The sequence below is a fragment of the Camellia sinensis genome, chromosome 3 (assembly GCF_055761805.1).
Source record: "Camellia sinensis isolate YWXY chromosome 3, ASM5576180v1, whole genome shotgun sequence".
NCBI lineage: Eukaryota > Viridiplantae > Streptophyta > Magnoliopsida > Ericales > Theaceae > Camellia > Camellia sinensis.
The window spans coordinates 150,656,859-150,672,995 of NC_138963.1; positions in this window are offsets into that span (position 1 = coordinate 150,656,859).

Here is a 16,137-nt window from a genome sequence, read left to right on the forward strand (position 1 = left end):
CATCTTGCTTGCATTTTTTTGCCTAGCTTTGTGAAGTTTTTGGTCCTATTTTACCATGCTTGAGGTCTGTTGGGTGTTGATTTGGTCATGCCTTTCATGCTTTGTATAGTCTCTTTGCATTCTAGCATGTTGGCATCGGGTGTGTGAGTCAATGGCATGCATTACCTTGGCCATTTCAGTGATTTGGACTCACTTATTATGTCATTTCAAACCATGTTTTGTGCTTACATGCTTGCATTTGTTATCCTTTCAATGCCTTGAAGAGATGCGGTCTTATGCTCCATGTTTGAATCCTTGTGCATGCCTATGTGTTTGAGTCCTTGGGCTGCCATTCATGTAGGTTTTAGGGTGTATTTTGATGCATTAAAACTCTGTTATTGGTTGGAAAGTCCATGCCATGTTTGGTGGGGGGGAGGTGTAGAGTAATGCCCTTTTGGTGACCTTGAATGCCTTTGTTTTGATGCCCATTTCGTAGCATGTTTTTGGCCCTATCCCATACATGTTCTAGCCCTGTTTTGGAGTCCTCTAGGACTGTTTTAGGTCATTTTGGTCCATTGGGGTTTGATTAACATGGCCATGGTTTGACCCCTCTTGGTTGGCTTCAAGTTTGGATCATTGTTGCATGCCTTGCTTGCATGAATGGTTGATTTGGCATCTTCCTGTATGCATTTTCAGAGCTTAATATGTTAGCCTAGCATCCATGTTTGTCATCTTGTGAGTGCCCCCCTGAAAGCTGCCTTTCATGCCTTAGTCTTAGGCTCATTAGTTTGCATGCTTATTTTGCATGATTGGCATCATCATTTTAGTGCACTTTGGCCACTCTCTTGGGGAGGTGGCTGAGGTTCCTCCATCCTAGTGTAAGTCCGTGCATTTGTATCTTGTAGTATTCTCATTACGTTGTATGTTTGTTGCATCCTTGTAGCCAATGCATTGTTGCATGTTTACCACTTTGCCTAGTTTCCTAACTAGGTTGTATTGTAGCATTGCATGCTTGGCACATTGCACACTTGCATTGTAGCGTGCATTGCATTTGGCATGTTTTGTAACTAAGTCTTTTGTACACTTGAGACATGTTTGTATATATGCATTACATTGCTTGGTTTGGGGTGTCAAACCAAGCATGAAGATTGAGGAGTGTTCGGACTCAAGGTGACGTAACACATCTCAATCCTCGGTCGCCGATGTCCTTGATCTCAATATGATAGGGTATTGGCACTCATTTGTTTGTTGCATGCATTTACATCAAGTTGCAAACTTGGCCTCTTAGGCCATCATGCATCGAAATGCACAATTGATGGCCCGAGGGTCGAGGCCCATGCTCCCTGGAGTTCATTGCATGATAGGGAGTGTGTCCATGCATACATTTGCTTAAAAATTCCATGCCATACACTGCTTGCCCTCGGCTGCTGTCAACTGCAGGTTTCAGTAGGAAGATTTGGCCGACCGGCAGTGTTGAGTGTCGACCGGCAAAGAATGTTTGGCCGAGAGCACAATGTTTAGCCAATAACCTCATTTCCATGGCCGGTGGCACTCCACTGCACTCAGAATGAAGTTCAAAGTAGTTCTGGAGACTTTCATAAATTTCAGAAGGGTGAGGCAGTGTAAACAGAGGCAACAGTGCTATGGTAGCGAGTTTCCGGGCGAGACAAGTCAGGCATGCATCATTCACACATCCCGAGGCGGGGCTATGGCCGCCTTCTTTCTGCATTTAATTTGTTAATTAATTAGCGATTCTGTAATAATTAATTTAGTATTATTTATTCGAACTGTAATATTTATTCGGACCCTCCGAGTAAGGGCAATTGTGTAATAAGTGTGCGTGAGTGTGTGTATGCCTCCCACCCCCACGTCTTTCTTCCCTTTTATTTACTAGATTTTGATGGTTAGTCTAGGGCATGCTTCAATTAGCATACAATATGATAGCATGTTTGCATCTATTCATTCGTTTTGCATGCACCGAGCTCGGCGCATCATTCTAACTGTATTTGTATTCCAATTCCAAATTGAATATGTGTTAGTTGTAGCATTTCACATGTCATTCTAGATTAGCCGAGCCCATCTTAGTTGCATTTTGCATGTGTTGCATTAGCCATCTTAACATGAACTAGGATCATGCATATGATTACTAACTAGTTTCTGTTTTGGCTCGGAATACTCGGTAAGTTCTCATGCTTTAGTATCCTTGCATGTGTGAGTGTTGCCATGACAGCATACTTACCATGAGGCTAGTTGCTTATGTGATATAACTGCTTGAGTGCTTGTGGATGAAGATTGAATTACCTGAATTGGAATAATGCACTAAATCTGTGAGTTTTATACCCACTGGATAGTGGCAAAACCATCTTTTCTGAAGCCCACTTGAGGGTGGCAAAATTTGCATTTTAGCCTACTTGCGAGTAGCAAACCGTTTTCAGAACAAACATGAAATGTTTTGTTCCAATTTAGACGATTTGGTCTATACTTGTTTGTTGTGCGCATAACATAGTAATTCTAGGCTAATAACCGGAATAAGAGCATATAATTTATTCAAAACAAGATATCATGGTTAGTAGAGGCCGATCTTTGATCGGGCGAGCGGGGGTGCTCATAGCTGACCTTCCCCAATCATACCCAAGTTTCCGAGCCGAGGCAACCTTGGTGATGACGGACACGTGGCCTTTGGCACCGAGTCAGGGTTTTCTAAATTCCCCCAAAATAAAATATTTAGGTGGCGACTCTGTATCTGGCAAAGCAGTCCATGTTTGGCACTTCTTTTCTAAAAATCTATTTTCTCAAAATGACTTGCCGGATTTGGACTCCTTGGTTCAGATTAAGAACCGTGACAATTCGAGAGTCCGAACTGTAGCATGGGGCCCACGGGCGCGTCTACAGTTTCTGGCGACTCCGCTGGGGAGTTTAGAGAACTTGACTCAAACTCATGATATCTTGTTTTGACTACACTTATGTGTTTCTTTGCATTGCATTTGCATTGGTGCGCCTAGGACACCGTGTTTGCCATCTGCTATTCCTGAGCGATTTGCTAGAGGCTTGCCTTGTCAAGGCATGACCATAAGGCTGACCGGTTGCGGGTTCTGCCAGTATGGGAACACAAACCCCGATTTTTACCGGGGCACCCTTTTTGACCATTCGACCTAGTGCGTATTCGGAATCCATAGTGACCATTCCAAACCAGGACAGGTTGCTTACCCGATATTAGGTTGTTTGAAACTGCTGTGTGCGTAGTGAAACCCTAGCTCCTAACAAAACAGAACAGGGAAACCCTACCCCAACATAGGGGTGTTTTGGCTCTCATTTGCTTGCTATGTGCTTTTTGGAGTTGGCCTCTACAGGAATGCATATATCAGTTTGCAAGTCTGGGCATCAGGCCTGCGGGTGCCAGTTCAGTGTTTAAGAATCAGTTATTTGTGGGTATCAGTTTTGGGAACAGTGATTTAGGGACAATAATCAGGATTGAGGAGCAGTGTATTCAGTTTATCAACCGTGTGTTGTGATACCCGACTGTGTTGTGTGTTTATTTTACGCTGTTATGCTGCCCATTTGTCAGGTTATTTATTTCCTTATTGCTTTTTGCTAGGTAGTTTAGCACGATTGCTTCTGACCCAGTAGATATGTAATAACCCGACCCTCATACATGATTCTGGTATCTTTTCAGCCCTTTATTCCGTGCTTTTGCATGCTCATTGTGAAACTCTATGTGAAATTATGTTCAATTAAGTGAAACTTGGAAATATGAGTTCCTATTTGTTGAATAAGGAAATTATCTGTCGCACTTAAACTGTTCGAATCAGAAATTGGAAGCCTTAACGGCTTAATAATCTGAAATTAATTATATATCTGTGATCAACATAATTTTTAGGTAATATTAAGCATGTTTGCGAAATTTCAATTTGGGGACGATTAAACGATTGAATTTTGTCTTATTTACATATTATATAAATCTATATATCTATGTGCCATGCTCTTTAAATTTTGACTTGGAAGCTCACTCTCAAAATATCTCCTGTGTGCAACCTAGAAGAGGAAAGTTAGAGAGAGTTAGAGAGAAAGTCCTTCAAGTGAAAGATTGGGAAAATTTTGTGAAGATTGTCTAATTTGAACTTCAGGTATGAAAAATTACTTTATATAAACTCTCTCTTGATCTTGGGTGAGAATTCTCCTTTCGTTGGAAAAGTTAAGGTAGATGTTGTAGGTTCTATGTGATGATTATATGTTTTAAGAACCAAATTGAGTTATAGGAGGGAAATCTACATCTTGCTTCCTTGCTATCTCATGAGAATACTCAACTATGTGTTTGAATGATAAAGCCTAGATGGCTCTATATGTATGTGGATAAATAAACCCAAAATAATGGGACCTTTGGAAAGGTTTATGGTTGATTATGAGTATGAATTCAAGTGATTGAGGGTTTAAGAATTGTTGTGATTAATTTATTATGTGATTTAGAACTTTATTTTGATGTTAAATCTATCTACCTTGAGACCTTGTTTTGTGTTTTCAAAGATGGGGTTTTGTATGAAAGTTGGGCTGCCAAACAGGGGCCAGGCCGCACGTGCGGAGGTCGTGGTCGCACGTGCGGAGAAGAGGGAAATAAACGGGGAAGCATACTGTTTTTGGCCGCTTGAGCGGTGGAGGGGGACCGCACGTGCGGTACATGTCCGCACGAGCGGAGGGTATGGTCGCACGTGCGGCCCAGGTCGGAAATTCTGTTCGCTCCGTTTTACGTGCTTAACCCTCAACTCTTTTCAGAATTTGTGTTTGATACCTGTTTATGATTGTACATGCAATTAAAGTGTAAAAATGTAAGAAATGGGTTAAAGGAAGGAAGAAAATAATATGTGTTATCTGTGTGTGTAGGACACACCACTGGAGGAACTACCGCTCCACAACAACACTGTGAGTAATAGTACACGGAATGTACATTTATTTACTGTTAATATCTGTTATGACCATTCTGTTTTCTGGTAGACACGACATTAACATATGTATTGATCGGAACTTAGTGACAATGTAAGGTTGATTACATTTCTGTATATTTCTGGGCCGAAAGGCTGTTCAGTATACTTCTGGGCCGAAAGGCTATTTTGTATTTTTGGGCCGGTAGGCCGTTCTGTTATAACTGTAATACTAGGCCCAAGGCCGTTCTGAAAGTAAAACAATATCAGACTCACTACTTGGATTTCATTTTTGTGAATGCACTGTTATGCATTGTGGTTAAAGTTGGTTATTAAACTGCTTAAGTACTATTATTCAATAAGCTTGTCTCACCCTGTAATTTTGTCTGATTCTGTAGGTAATCAACTTGGAGGTCAGTCCTAGCATCATTATCATCCCTCTTTTGCCAACCTAAGGACAACCAGGCACTTGGAGAAGCCCTTTGCATGCTAGTGCAGTTTTGCTAGACTTTGTCATTTTGTACTAATGTTTTGTGGCCTGAAGTCGATTTGTATCTAATGTTTGTTATATGCCCAATCTCTGGGCTGGACTTGTAAATGTGTATATAACTTAATCTCATATGTATGTTCACTAGATGTTTAATTCCGAGTCGTGGTCCTGGCATATTTGTAGTAGCTCGATGGATGTGTCTGCATGTTATTCTATTATATTAACACTTCCGTTCAGACCCCAGATATTTTTATATAGCAGGATAAGTGTCTGTTTCTGGGTAGGTCATGCCCGAAATTTTAGGGGCAAGTTTGGGGCGTGACAAGTGGTATTAGAGCACGAGTTGCTATCTCACACACGGATCCATTGAGCTTCAGGATGTCTAGAAAGATGTAGGCATCATGTAGTAAAGGAAGATTGATAGCAACGTTAAATGTTTTCTGCTAACGCTAATGGTGATGATCAATGTCTATTGTATTCTTTTGTGTATGTTGTAATTGATTATTTTGTAGACTATGGTGAGAACAAGGACCGAAGATCTGGAAGATGCTACCTCAGCACGGTTGGACAGGATGGAAAGAATGATTATGGAAATGGTAGAAACTCTACGACAACAACAACAGCCACAGCCGCCACCACCACTAGTACTCCCACCTATAGTGCAAGATATTCACGTTGAGGACCGTACTATTACACTTACAAAAGAGTTTAAAAAGATGAAACCACCATCGTTTAAAGCAGGAATTGAACCAATAAAGGCTGAGGCATGGGTGTTAGGGATAGAAAAATTGTTCGAAGTTTTCCCTTGTACTGAAGTTCAAAAGGTGTAACTTGCTGCTTTCATTCTTGAAGATGAAGCACGGAGGTGGTGGATGCTTACAAGAACAATGCATCAGGGGTTGACATGGGACATGTTCTTGGCGTTGTTTTATGATAAATATTTTCCCCAGAGTATGCGAGACAAGAAGGTGACCGAATTTGAAACATTGAGACAAGGAAACAAAACTGTTGCTGAATATGAAGCTCAATTCGCGGAACTAGCCTGGTTTGCACCTCACATGGTAGATATAGAATATAAGAAGGCGCGGAAATTCGAATGAGGGTTGAGGGGTATTATTATGGACCGAGTTAATGTGTTGAAGTTGCCTACCTACGTTGATGTGTTAGAAAGGGCTGTTATAGCAGAAGGGAATATTGCTGCTCAGACTCGGATTTCTGAATGGAAAGGAAAGAGGCAGAACAACCAATGGTTCAAGGGGTCAACTACTCCACTAAACAAGAAGCAAAATTCAGGGACCTCCAGCACTACTACTTCTCCTCAAAATTCAGCTCCTGTGTGTCCAGCTCCTGTGTGTCCAGAATGTGGATGGAGGCATCGTGGGATTTGTCACCGATTGTCTGGAGCATGCTTTCAATGTGGCAAAACGGGTCATTTGATAAAAGACTGTCCGCAAAAGAATCAACAAATTGGTAATAAGGCCGCCACAAGCTTAGCAAGGTCTACACCGGCTCCTAATGCTAAGTCAGCTGCTAAACCTGCTAACAATAAGGACACTATGAGACAAGGCAGGGTATTTGCGTTGGTTCCAGGAGATGTACAGAATGCAACAACTGTGGTGTCAGGTACATTTATGGTTCATGGTCATTCTGCTTACGTCTTATTTGATTCTGGCTCTACCTGTTCCTTTGTGTCAAAATTATTTGCGAAAAATTTAGATAAACTTGAAGAAGAATTGACTTATGTGCTGTGTGTATCTTCACCTATGGGAAATTCCATGATCTGTACCTCTGTATATTCTGTTTGTGTACTTCTAATTGGGGATGTCCGTGTATATGCTAATCTCTTACCACTTGATATGACTTCTTTTGATATTATTCTGGGAATGGATTGGTTGGGTGAATATGGTGCCACTATAGACTGTCTAACGAAGTAAATCAAATTCCACCCTCCGGGGCAATCAGAATCTACTTTTCAGGGATAGGGAGTAACTTCTCCACCGTATGTGATTCCCGCAGCAAGGGCTTGTAAATTACTTCAGAAAGGGTGTCAGGGGTACTTATGTAGTGTTTTGGAAGGGCCAATAATGAATGAGAATACTAATACGATCCCAATTGTCAGTGAATTTTCGGACGTCTTTCCGGAAGAATTGCCAGGAGAATTAGTGGACCGTGAAATCAAGTTCACGATTGAAGTGTTACCGGGAATCCAACCCATTTCTAAAACCCCGTATCGAATGGCACCAGCAGAAATGAGGGAGTTGAAGACTCAGTTGCAAGATTTACTGGATAAGGGGTTTATCCGCTCGAGTGTTTCTCCGTGGGGTGCACCAGTCCTGTTTGTGAAAAAGAAAGACGGAACACTCCGATTATGTATAGACTACCGGGAGCTTAATAAAGTAACAATCAAGAATAAGTACCCATTACCGCGGATTGACGACTTGTTTGATCAGTTACAAGGAGCACAAGTCTTCTAAAAAATTGACCTACGGTCCGGGTACCATCAATTAAAAGTTAAAGCTGGTGATGTTGAGAAAACAGCATTTCGAACCCGATATGGTCACTACGAATTTCTGGTTATGCCCTTTGGGGTCACTAACGCACCCGCGACATTTATGGATCTGATGAACCGTGTCTTCAAACCTTATCTAGATGAGTTTGTAGTGGTCTTTATTGATGATATCCTTATTTACTCAAAGAATGCAGAGGCTCATGAAAATCATCTTCGTTTAATTCTTCAAATCCTCTGAGAAAAGTAGTTGTACGCAAAGCTAAAGAAGTGTGAATTCTGGCTACGTGAAGTGGCGTTTCTGGGGCATGTTATAACTAAGGAAGGAGTCTCTGTTGATCCAAACAAGATTGAGGCGATCGTGAATTGGCCGACTCCAACGAATGTGACTGAAGTGCGTAGTTTTATGGGGTTAGCTGGATATTATCGGAGATTTGTTCAGGATTTTTCCAAGATTGCTGTACCACTCACACAGTTGACTAAAAAGGGAGTTGCATTTGAATGGTCGGAATCGCGAGAATCTGCTTTTCAAGAATTAAAAATGAAGTTAACTACAGCTCTGGTCCTTGCACTACCATCTGGTACTGAGGGATTTGTGATTTACAGTGATGCTTCACATAAGAGACTTGGTTGTGTGCTTATGCAAAACGGAAGGGTTATCGCTTATGCCTCTCGACAGCTTAAATCTCATGAGAAGAGTTACCCCACGCATGATCTTCAACTAGCCACAGTAGTTTTTGCTTTAAAGATTTGGCGGCATTATCTGTATGGGACTACATGTGACATTTATACCGACCATAAAAGTCTCAAATACCTTTTTACCCAAAAAGAGTTGAATATGTACCAGCGGCGGTGGTTGGAACTTATTAAGGATTATGATTTACAGATCCACTATCATCCTGGTAAAGCCAACATGGTGGCAGACGCACTTAGTCGGAAAAATGTGGGAAATTTGGCAAGTCTACTGACAGAGAAAAAGGAGTTGATAAGTGAGCTGAATAAGATGGGGGTCGACTTGGTGATACGTGGTCAAGAAGCAACAGTGGCAACAATGATGGCCCAACCGACATTACTTGAGGAGATTAAATTACGCCAAATGGAGGATGGAGCTCTAAAGAAGATATGTGATGAAATGGAGACAAAATCGAAACTGGGGTTCACTTTGACAGATTCTGTGCTTAAATTTCAAAACCGAGTATGTGTTCCTAATGTGTTAGAACTTAAACGGAAATTGATGTAAGAAGCACATGCCTCAAGAGTTACAATGCATCCAGGAAGTACCAAAATGTACCAGGATTTGAAACAAAATTTTTGGTGGCCAAGTATGAAAAGAGAAATCGCGGAGTTTGCCTCTAAATGTTTGCAATGTCAACAAGTAAAAGCAGAACATCAAAAACCAGCAGGATTATTATAACCCCTTCCAATCCCGGAATGGAAATGGGAACATCTGACCATGGATTTTGTTGTAGGCTTACCACGGACACCTTGAGGGATGAATTCTATATGGGTCATTGTCGACCGATTGACAAAGTTTGCCCACTTCCTGCCTGTGAAGACCCAGTATAATGCAGATAAACTTGCTGTGATTTATGTGAATGAAATTGTAAGGCTTCATGGTGTTCCGATCTCAATTGTGTCAGATAAAGATCCAAAATTTGTTTCAAGATTCTGGCAAAGTCTACAGAATGCAATGGGTACAGAATTAAAGTTTAGCACAGCTTTCCACCCTCAAATAGATGGACAATCCGAGAGGACAATTCAGACGCTAGAGGATATGCTTCGAATGTGTGTTTTGGATTTTTAGGAAAGTTGGGAAACTCATCTGCCGTTGGTTGAGTTTGCGTATAATAACAGTTACCATTCGAGTATTGAAATGGCACCCTATGAAGCTCTGTATGGAAGACCGTGTCGTTCTCCCGTGTGTTGGGCTGAGGTTGGAGATAGGCTATTGTTAGGGCCAGAGATTGTCCAGTTGACAACTGAAAAGGTTAGAATTATTCGAGAAAGATTGAAAACTGCCCAAAGTAGACAGAAGAGTTATGCAGATAGCCGGCAAAGGAATTTGGAGTTGGACGTGGATAGTCATGTTTTTGTGAAAGTTACCCCAATGAAAGGACATCCAAGATTCGAAAAAAGGGGTAAACTAACACCCCGATATGCTGGTCCCTTTCAGATCTTAGAAAAAGTGGGTCCAGTAGCCTACCGAGTTGCCCTTCCGCCGCATATGAGTCAGATTCATAACGTGTTCCATGTTTCTATGCTTCGAGGATACCTTCCAGATCTGTCACATGTCATCGATTATCACCAAGTTGTGTTGACTGACAAATTAACATACGAGGAAAAACCAATTCAAATTTTGGACCGTCAAGTGAAACAGTTACGGAACTGAGAAATTCCAATGGTAAAAGTGGAGTGGCAAGAGCATTACGGAACCGAGGCAACTTGGGAAAAGGAAGATGAAATGCAACACCAATATCCGCATCTATTTCCGCCCTAAGGTAAAAACAAGTTTGGAGGACCAAACTTATTTAAGGGGGGGAGAGTGTAATAACCCGACCCTCGTACATGATTCTGGTATCTTTTCAGCCCTTTATTTTGTGCTTTTGCATGCTCATTGTGAAACTCTATGTGAAATTATGTTGAATTAAGTGAAACTTGGAAATATGAGTCCCTATCTGTTGAATAAGGAAATTATCTGTCGCACTTAAACTGTTCGAATCAGAAATTGGAAGCCTTAACAGCTTAATAATCTGAAATTAATTATATATCTGTGATCAACATAATTTTTAGGTAATATTAAGCATGTTTGCGAAATTTCAATTTGGGGACGATTAAACGATTGAATTTTGTCTTATTCATATATTATATAAATCTATATATCTATGTGCCATGCTCTTTAAATTTTGACTTGGAAGCTCACTCTCAAAATATCTCCTGTGTACAACCTAGAAGAGGAAAGTTAGAGAGAGTTGGAGAGAAAGTCCTTCAAGTGAAAGATTGGGAAAATTTTGTGAAGATTGTCTAATTTGAACTTAAGGTATGAAAAATTACTTTATATAAACTCTCTCTTGATCTTGGGTGAGAATTCTCCTTTCGTTGGAAAAGTTAAGGTAGATGTTGTAGGTTCTATGTGATGATTATATGTTTTAAGAACCAAATTGAGTTATAGGAGGGAAATCTACATCTTGCTTCCTTGCTATCTCATGAGAATACTCAACTATGTGTTTGAATTATAAGCCTAGATGGCTCTATATGTATGTGGATAAATAAACCTAAAATAATGGGACCTTTGGAAAGGTTTATGGTTGATTATGAGTATGAATTCAAGTGATTGAGGGTTTAAGAATTGTTGTGATTAATTTATTATGTGATTTAGAACCTTATTTTGATGTTAAATCTATCTACCTTGAGACCTTGTTTTGTGTTTTCAAAGATGGGGTTTTGTATGAAAGTTGGGCTGCCAAACAGGGGCCAGGCCGCACGTGCAGAGGTCGTGGCCGCACGTGCGGAGAAGAGGGAAATAAACAGGAAAGCATACTGTTTTTGGCCGCTCGAGCGGTGGAGGGGGACCGCACGTGCGGTACATGTCCGCACGAGCGGAGGGTATGGCCGCACGTGCGGCCCAGGTTGGAAATTCTGTTCGCTTCGTTTTACGTGCTTAACCCTCAGCTCTTTTCAGAATTTGTGTTTGATACCTGTTTATGATTGTACATGCAATTGAAGTGTAAAAATGTAAGAAATGGGTTAAAGGAAAGAAGAAACTAATATGTGTTATCTGTGTGTGTAGGACACACCACCGGAGGAACCACCGCTCCGCAACAACACTGCGAGTAATAGTACACGGAATGTACATTTATTTACCGTTAATATCTATTATGACTATTCTGTTTTCTGGTAGACAAGACATTAACATATGTATTGATCGGAACTTGGTGACAATGTAAGGTTGATTACATTTCTGTATATTTCTGCGCCGAAAGGCTGTTCAGTATATTTCTGGGCCGAAAGGCTGTTCTGTATATTTCTAGGCCGAAAGGCTGTTCAGTATACTTCTGGGCCGAAAGGCTGTTCTGTATATTTCTAGGCCGAAAGGCTATTCAGTATACTTCTGGGCCGAAAGGCTGTTCTGTATTTCTGGGCCGGTAGGCCATTCTGAAAGTAAAACAATATCAGACTCACTACTTGGATTTCATTTTTGTGAATGCACTGTTATGCATTGTGGTTAAAGTTGGTTATTAAACTGCTTAAGTACTATTATTCACTGAGCTTGTCTCACCCTGTAATTTTGTCTGATTCTGTAGGTAATCAACTTGGAGGTTAGTCCTAGTATCATTATCATCCCTCTTTTGCCAACCTAAGGATAACCAGGCACTTGGAGAAGCCCTTTGCATGCTAATGCAGTTTTGCTAGACTTTGTCATTTTGTACTAATGTTTTGTGGGCTGAAGTCGATTTGTATCTAATGTTTGTTATATGCCCAATCTTTGGGCTGGACTTGTAAATGTGTATATAACTTAATCTCAGATGCATGTTCACTAGATGTTTAATTCCGAGTTGTGGTCCTGGCATATTTGTAGTAGCTCGATGGATGTGTCTGCATGTTATTCTATTATATTAATGCTTCCGTTCAGGCCCTGGATATTTTTATATAGCGGGATAAGTGTCTGTTTCTGGGTAGGTCATGCCCGAAATTTTAGGGGCAAGTTTGGGGCGTGACAAGATATCCCCCGAGCACTTTGGACTAGAGGTCGCTGACTCCATCGATCTGAGGATTTGGTTGACGGATAACCAGTGTTTTATTCTCTACCCCCGGTTATCAGACGAAAGTCGAGAAGACGCAGTGTGTCTGAGCAGAGATCGCCCGAGCAGTGGTCGACCCTACCAGTGGACACTCAGGTTGAGGTCTTAATTTTCACTACAGAGAGGGAATATATATCAGTAATTCAAGCAAAACAAAGCAGTATGACAAGCTTAGAGGAGATGGTACGCCAGCTCCAGGAGAGCATGAAAGTTATGCAGCAAGATGCTGTCCGACAAGCGGAATTCACCAAGCAGCAGGGCACGGTTATGACTGCACAAGCAGAGTTAATCGTAAGGCTACAGCAGTAAGCCGGGGCATCTGCTTCACATCAAGCCCCTCTCCCACCAAGGGTTCCGATACCTGAGGAGACACCAAATGTTCAAAATGTCCAAGAGGATACAGACATTCCAACGGGGCCGGCTCTGCCCCCGATCCCACCGCAACTATCCAAGGCGCCCACGCTTATCAATGCACCCGACTCTCCCTTCGAGTTCGAAATAGACCCCACAGCACTGAAGCTGAGTAAGTTGGAAAAGATGTTTATGATATCCCAAGGAGTCAAGTCCATCCTCGACATTGAGGACGGATATACGGACGTAGCTGTGACGCTGCCAGACCGGTTCAAAATGCCACAAATTGACCGATTTAATGGGTCTGGTGACCCCATGGTGCACCTGAGGTTGTTTTCAGATATCTTAAGGCCGATGGGCCTCACCAGACTACAGAAGCTGTCTTTGTTCGGCCGAACCCTGTCAGGTGTAGCGGCCATCTGGTATGCCAAATTAGAAGATGACGTCAAGAGAAACTGGGATGAGATGGCCGAGGCCTTCATTGCACGATATTCGTATAACACATAAATCGAGATTACGACTCGTGATCTCGAGACGATAAGGCAGGAGCCTAAGGAGAGCTTTTCAGAGTTCGTAACCAGATGGAGGGCCAAGGCCTCGATGATGACCCTAAGGCCCACGAACAAGGATCAGATTGGAATGATTGTGCGCAATCTCCTGCCTAAATTGATGCAGAAGATGATCGTGCTCCCCTTCCCTACCTTTTCAGATCCGCATGAGATGGGAGTACAGATTGAAGATGCCTTGAAGCAGGGCTTAATTGATAACGACCGGGAGCAACCCAGAAGAACTTTCAATCGCAACAACAATGTTGGCCCGAGTGGTGTTACAACTGCAAGAACCTCAGAAGTGAGTGTGGTCACCACCATTCCCCCTCCCCCTCCAAGGACCATGGCAGCTACGCCATTCTTCGGCGCGTCCGGAAGCAATACACAAACAGCCAAATACCAACCCAAAAGCCAAAGAGCCTTCGCCCCACTATACATGCCCTTGTCCAAGGCTTTAGGGGTTTTAATCAGAAAGGGGCACCTGAAACCCCTAGAGCCACGGCCATTACCGGAAAAACTTCCCCCTACCCAAAACCCAGCCAAATATTACGCATTTCATCAACAGCACGGTCATGACATCGACCAATGCTACCGATTACGTCATGAGATTCAACATCTCATCGATAATGGGGTTATCCTGCCTCCAGAAAAACCCAATGTCACAACCAACCCTCTCCCTCCGCACAACCAAGCTCCACCGCCCAAACATATCAACTTCATCCAGACTGGGGTCGTGTCTTATGATCCTAGAATTTACATCACTCCTTCCCACCTACCTAAGCTGGAGGTGTTCCTTCCCGATTGCACTGACTTGTGCATGTTGGACATCTCTAGAACCCAACCCAAACCAATGGCGGTGACTGTCGAAGACAGAGCAGAGGAGATTGCAGAGGAGGATGGGATTGTTGAGTCAAGGTTTGAACAGTCTGGGAGTCTCGCTGAGGAAGCCTACAATCCGAGTAATTACATTCTGTCAGCAGGCTGGGCTAGGCCAAGTGTGGAATTGCCAGAGATGGCAGAGCTGTGTGTGATCCAGGGGGATAGATTTGAGCAAGGGGCAGGTGATCTGGCAGTTGTGGGAGAGGACTTTGCCAACCTCCAGTTTTTCAATGACCAAGATCCAGGGGACCCGACAGTCAACTAGTTTGATTATGAGGAATTGGCAGAGGCTACCGGGTGGCTGGATGATCAACCGGATGTTGTGAAAGAATTCCAACCAGAACAGGGCCTGGCTGGGGCGGGAATACCAGTTGTGGTCGGAAGGGCCGGAAGTTAAAATGAATCGTCGGAAAGTGCCGGTGTCAAGAATTTCGCTCAGGATTGGAGCATTTTGAATATAGGAATTGATGAACAACCAGTTGTACTGACACAGTTAGAAAAGGAGAGGTTTGAGGATTCTGAGAGAATCAGGAAAGCTAAGGCCCGGGTGGGGACTGAAACTGTTGTGTGCACAGAGACAGAGAATGCTGCGAGCATATGGATGGAGCGTACTGTGAGTACGAGAACGATCATACCGGAGCCGGACAGGCGTCTGTCGACTGCCGATGGGATGTGGGGGGAAGACGATGACCTATGTCTTGTCCACACGGACGAGGGTTGGGAAAGTAACCAACCAGATGATACTTGGTATATCGGTGAGGTCGATCATATGATGAGAAGCCGGCGGTATTTCAAGCCCCCGCACCTAGACTAGCCGGAGGCATCTGGGAAGGATAGGGAAGCGGAGAAGCAGAAAGAAAAGCAACTTGAAGATGAGGCCGTCTTGAGACAGTTAAAGAAGATACAAGCAGACATCTCCATCTGGGGACTGCTTATGGCATCGCGAGTGCATCGACAAGCTGTCTTATTGGCCATGGACAAGGCCAAGCTCTCTATAGACACCACGCCCGAACAGCTGGTGGGCTTGGTTTTTTCGGGAGGAGCTACCCCGATGTTGACCTTTTCTGACAAAGAACTGCCACCTGAAGGTGTAAATCACAACAAGCCATTCTACATCTCTGTGGAGTGTAGAAACAAATGGATACCCGTGGTGCTTGTCGACATAGGGTCCGCCATCAATGTGTGTCCAGCAAGGACCGCCTATGCAATCGGTTTGAAGACCGCGGACTTTGTGCCAACAACCCAGGTGATTCGGGCATACGACAACACAAGCAGAGAAGTCATGGGGACAGCGAAAATTCAGACTAAGGTTGGGCCGGGGCAGCATGAAATTGACTTTCACATCCTAGAGGTTCCCGCCACTTTCAATCTACTCTTGGGGCGGCCGTGGCTGCATTAAGTGAAGGCAGTTTCTTCTACCTTGCATCAAATGGTGAAATACCCCCATGGAAAGGGAGTAGCCGTTGTTTTTGGGAATTCATCGATCCATCCACCGCCGGAGGTGTCTACACCAGTCCTAGAAATTAAGCACGGTATGGAGGATGTGTTCTTATCCGGTTTTACTCTGGCTGAGGCCCGGGTTGTGCAGAACATCTTAGCTGTTAATGAGGGGGTGTATGTCAGTGTTCAATCAGTATACCTCATGAACAAGCTTCAGCACATCCCCGGGATG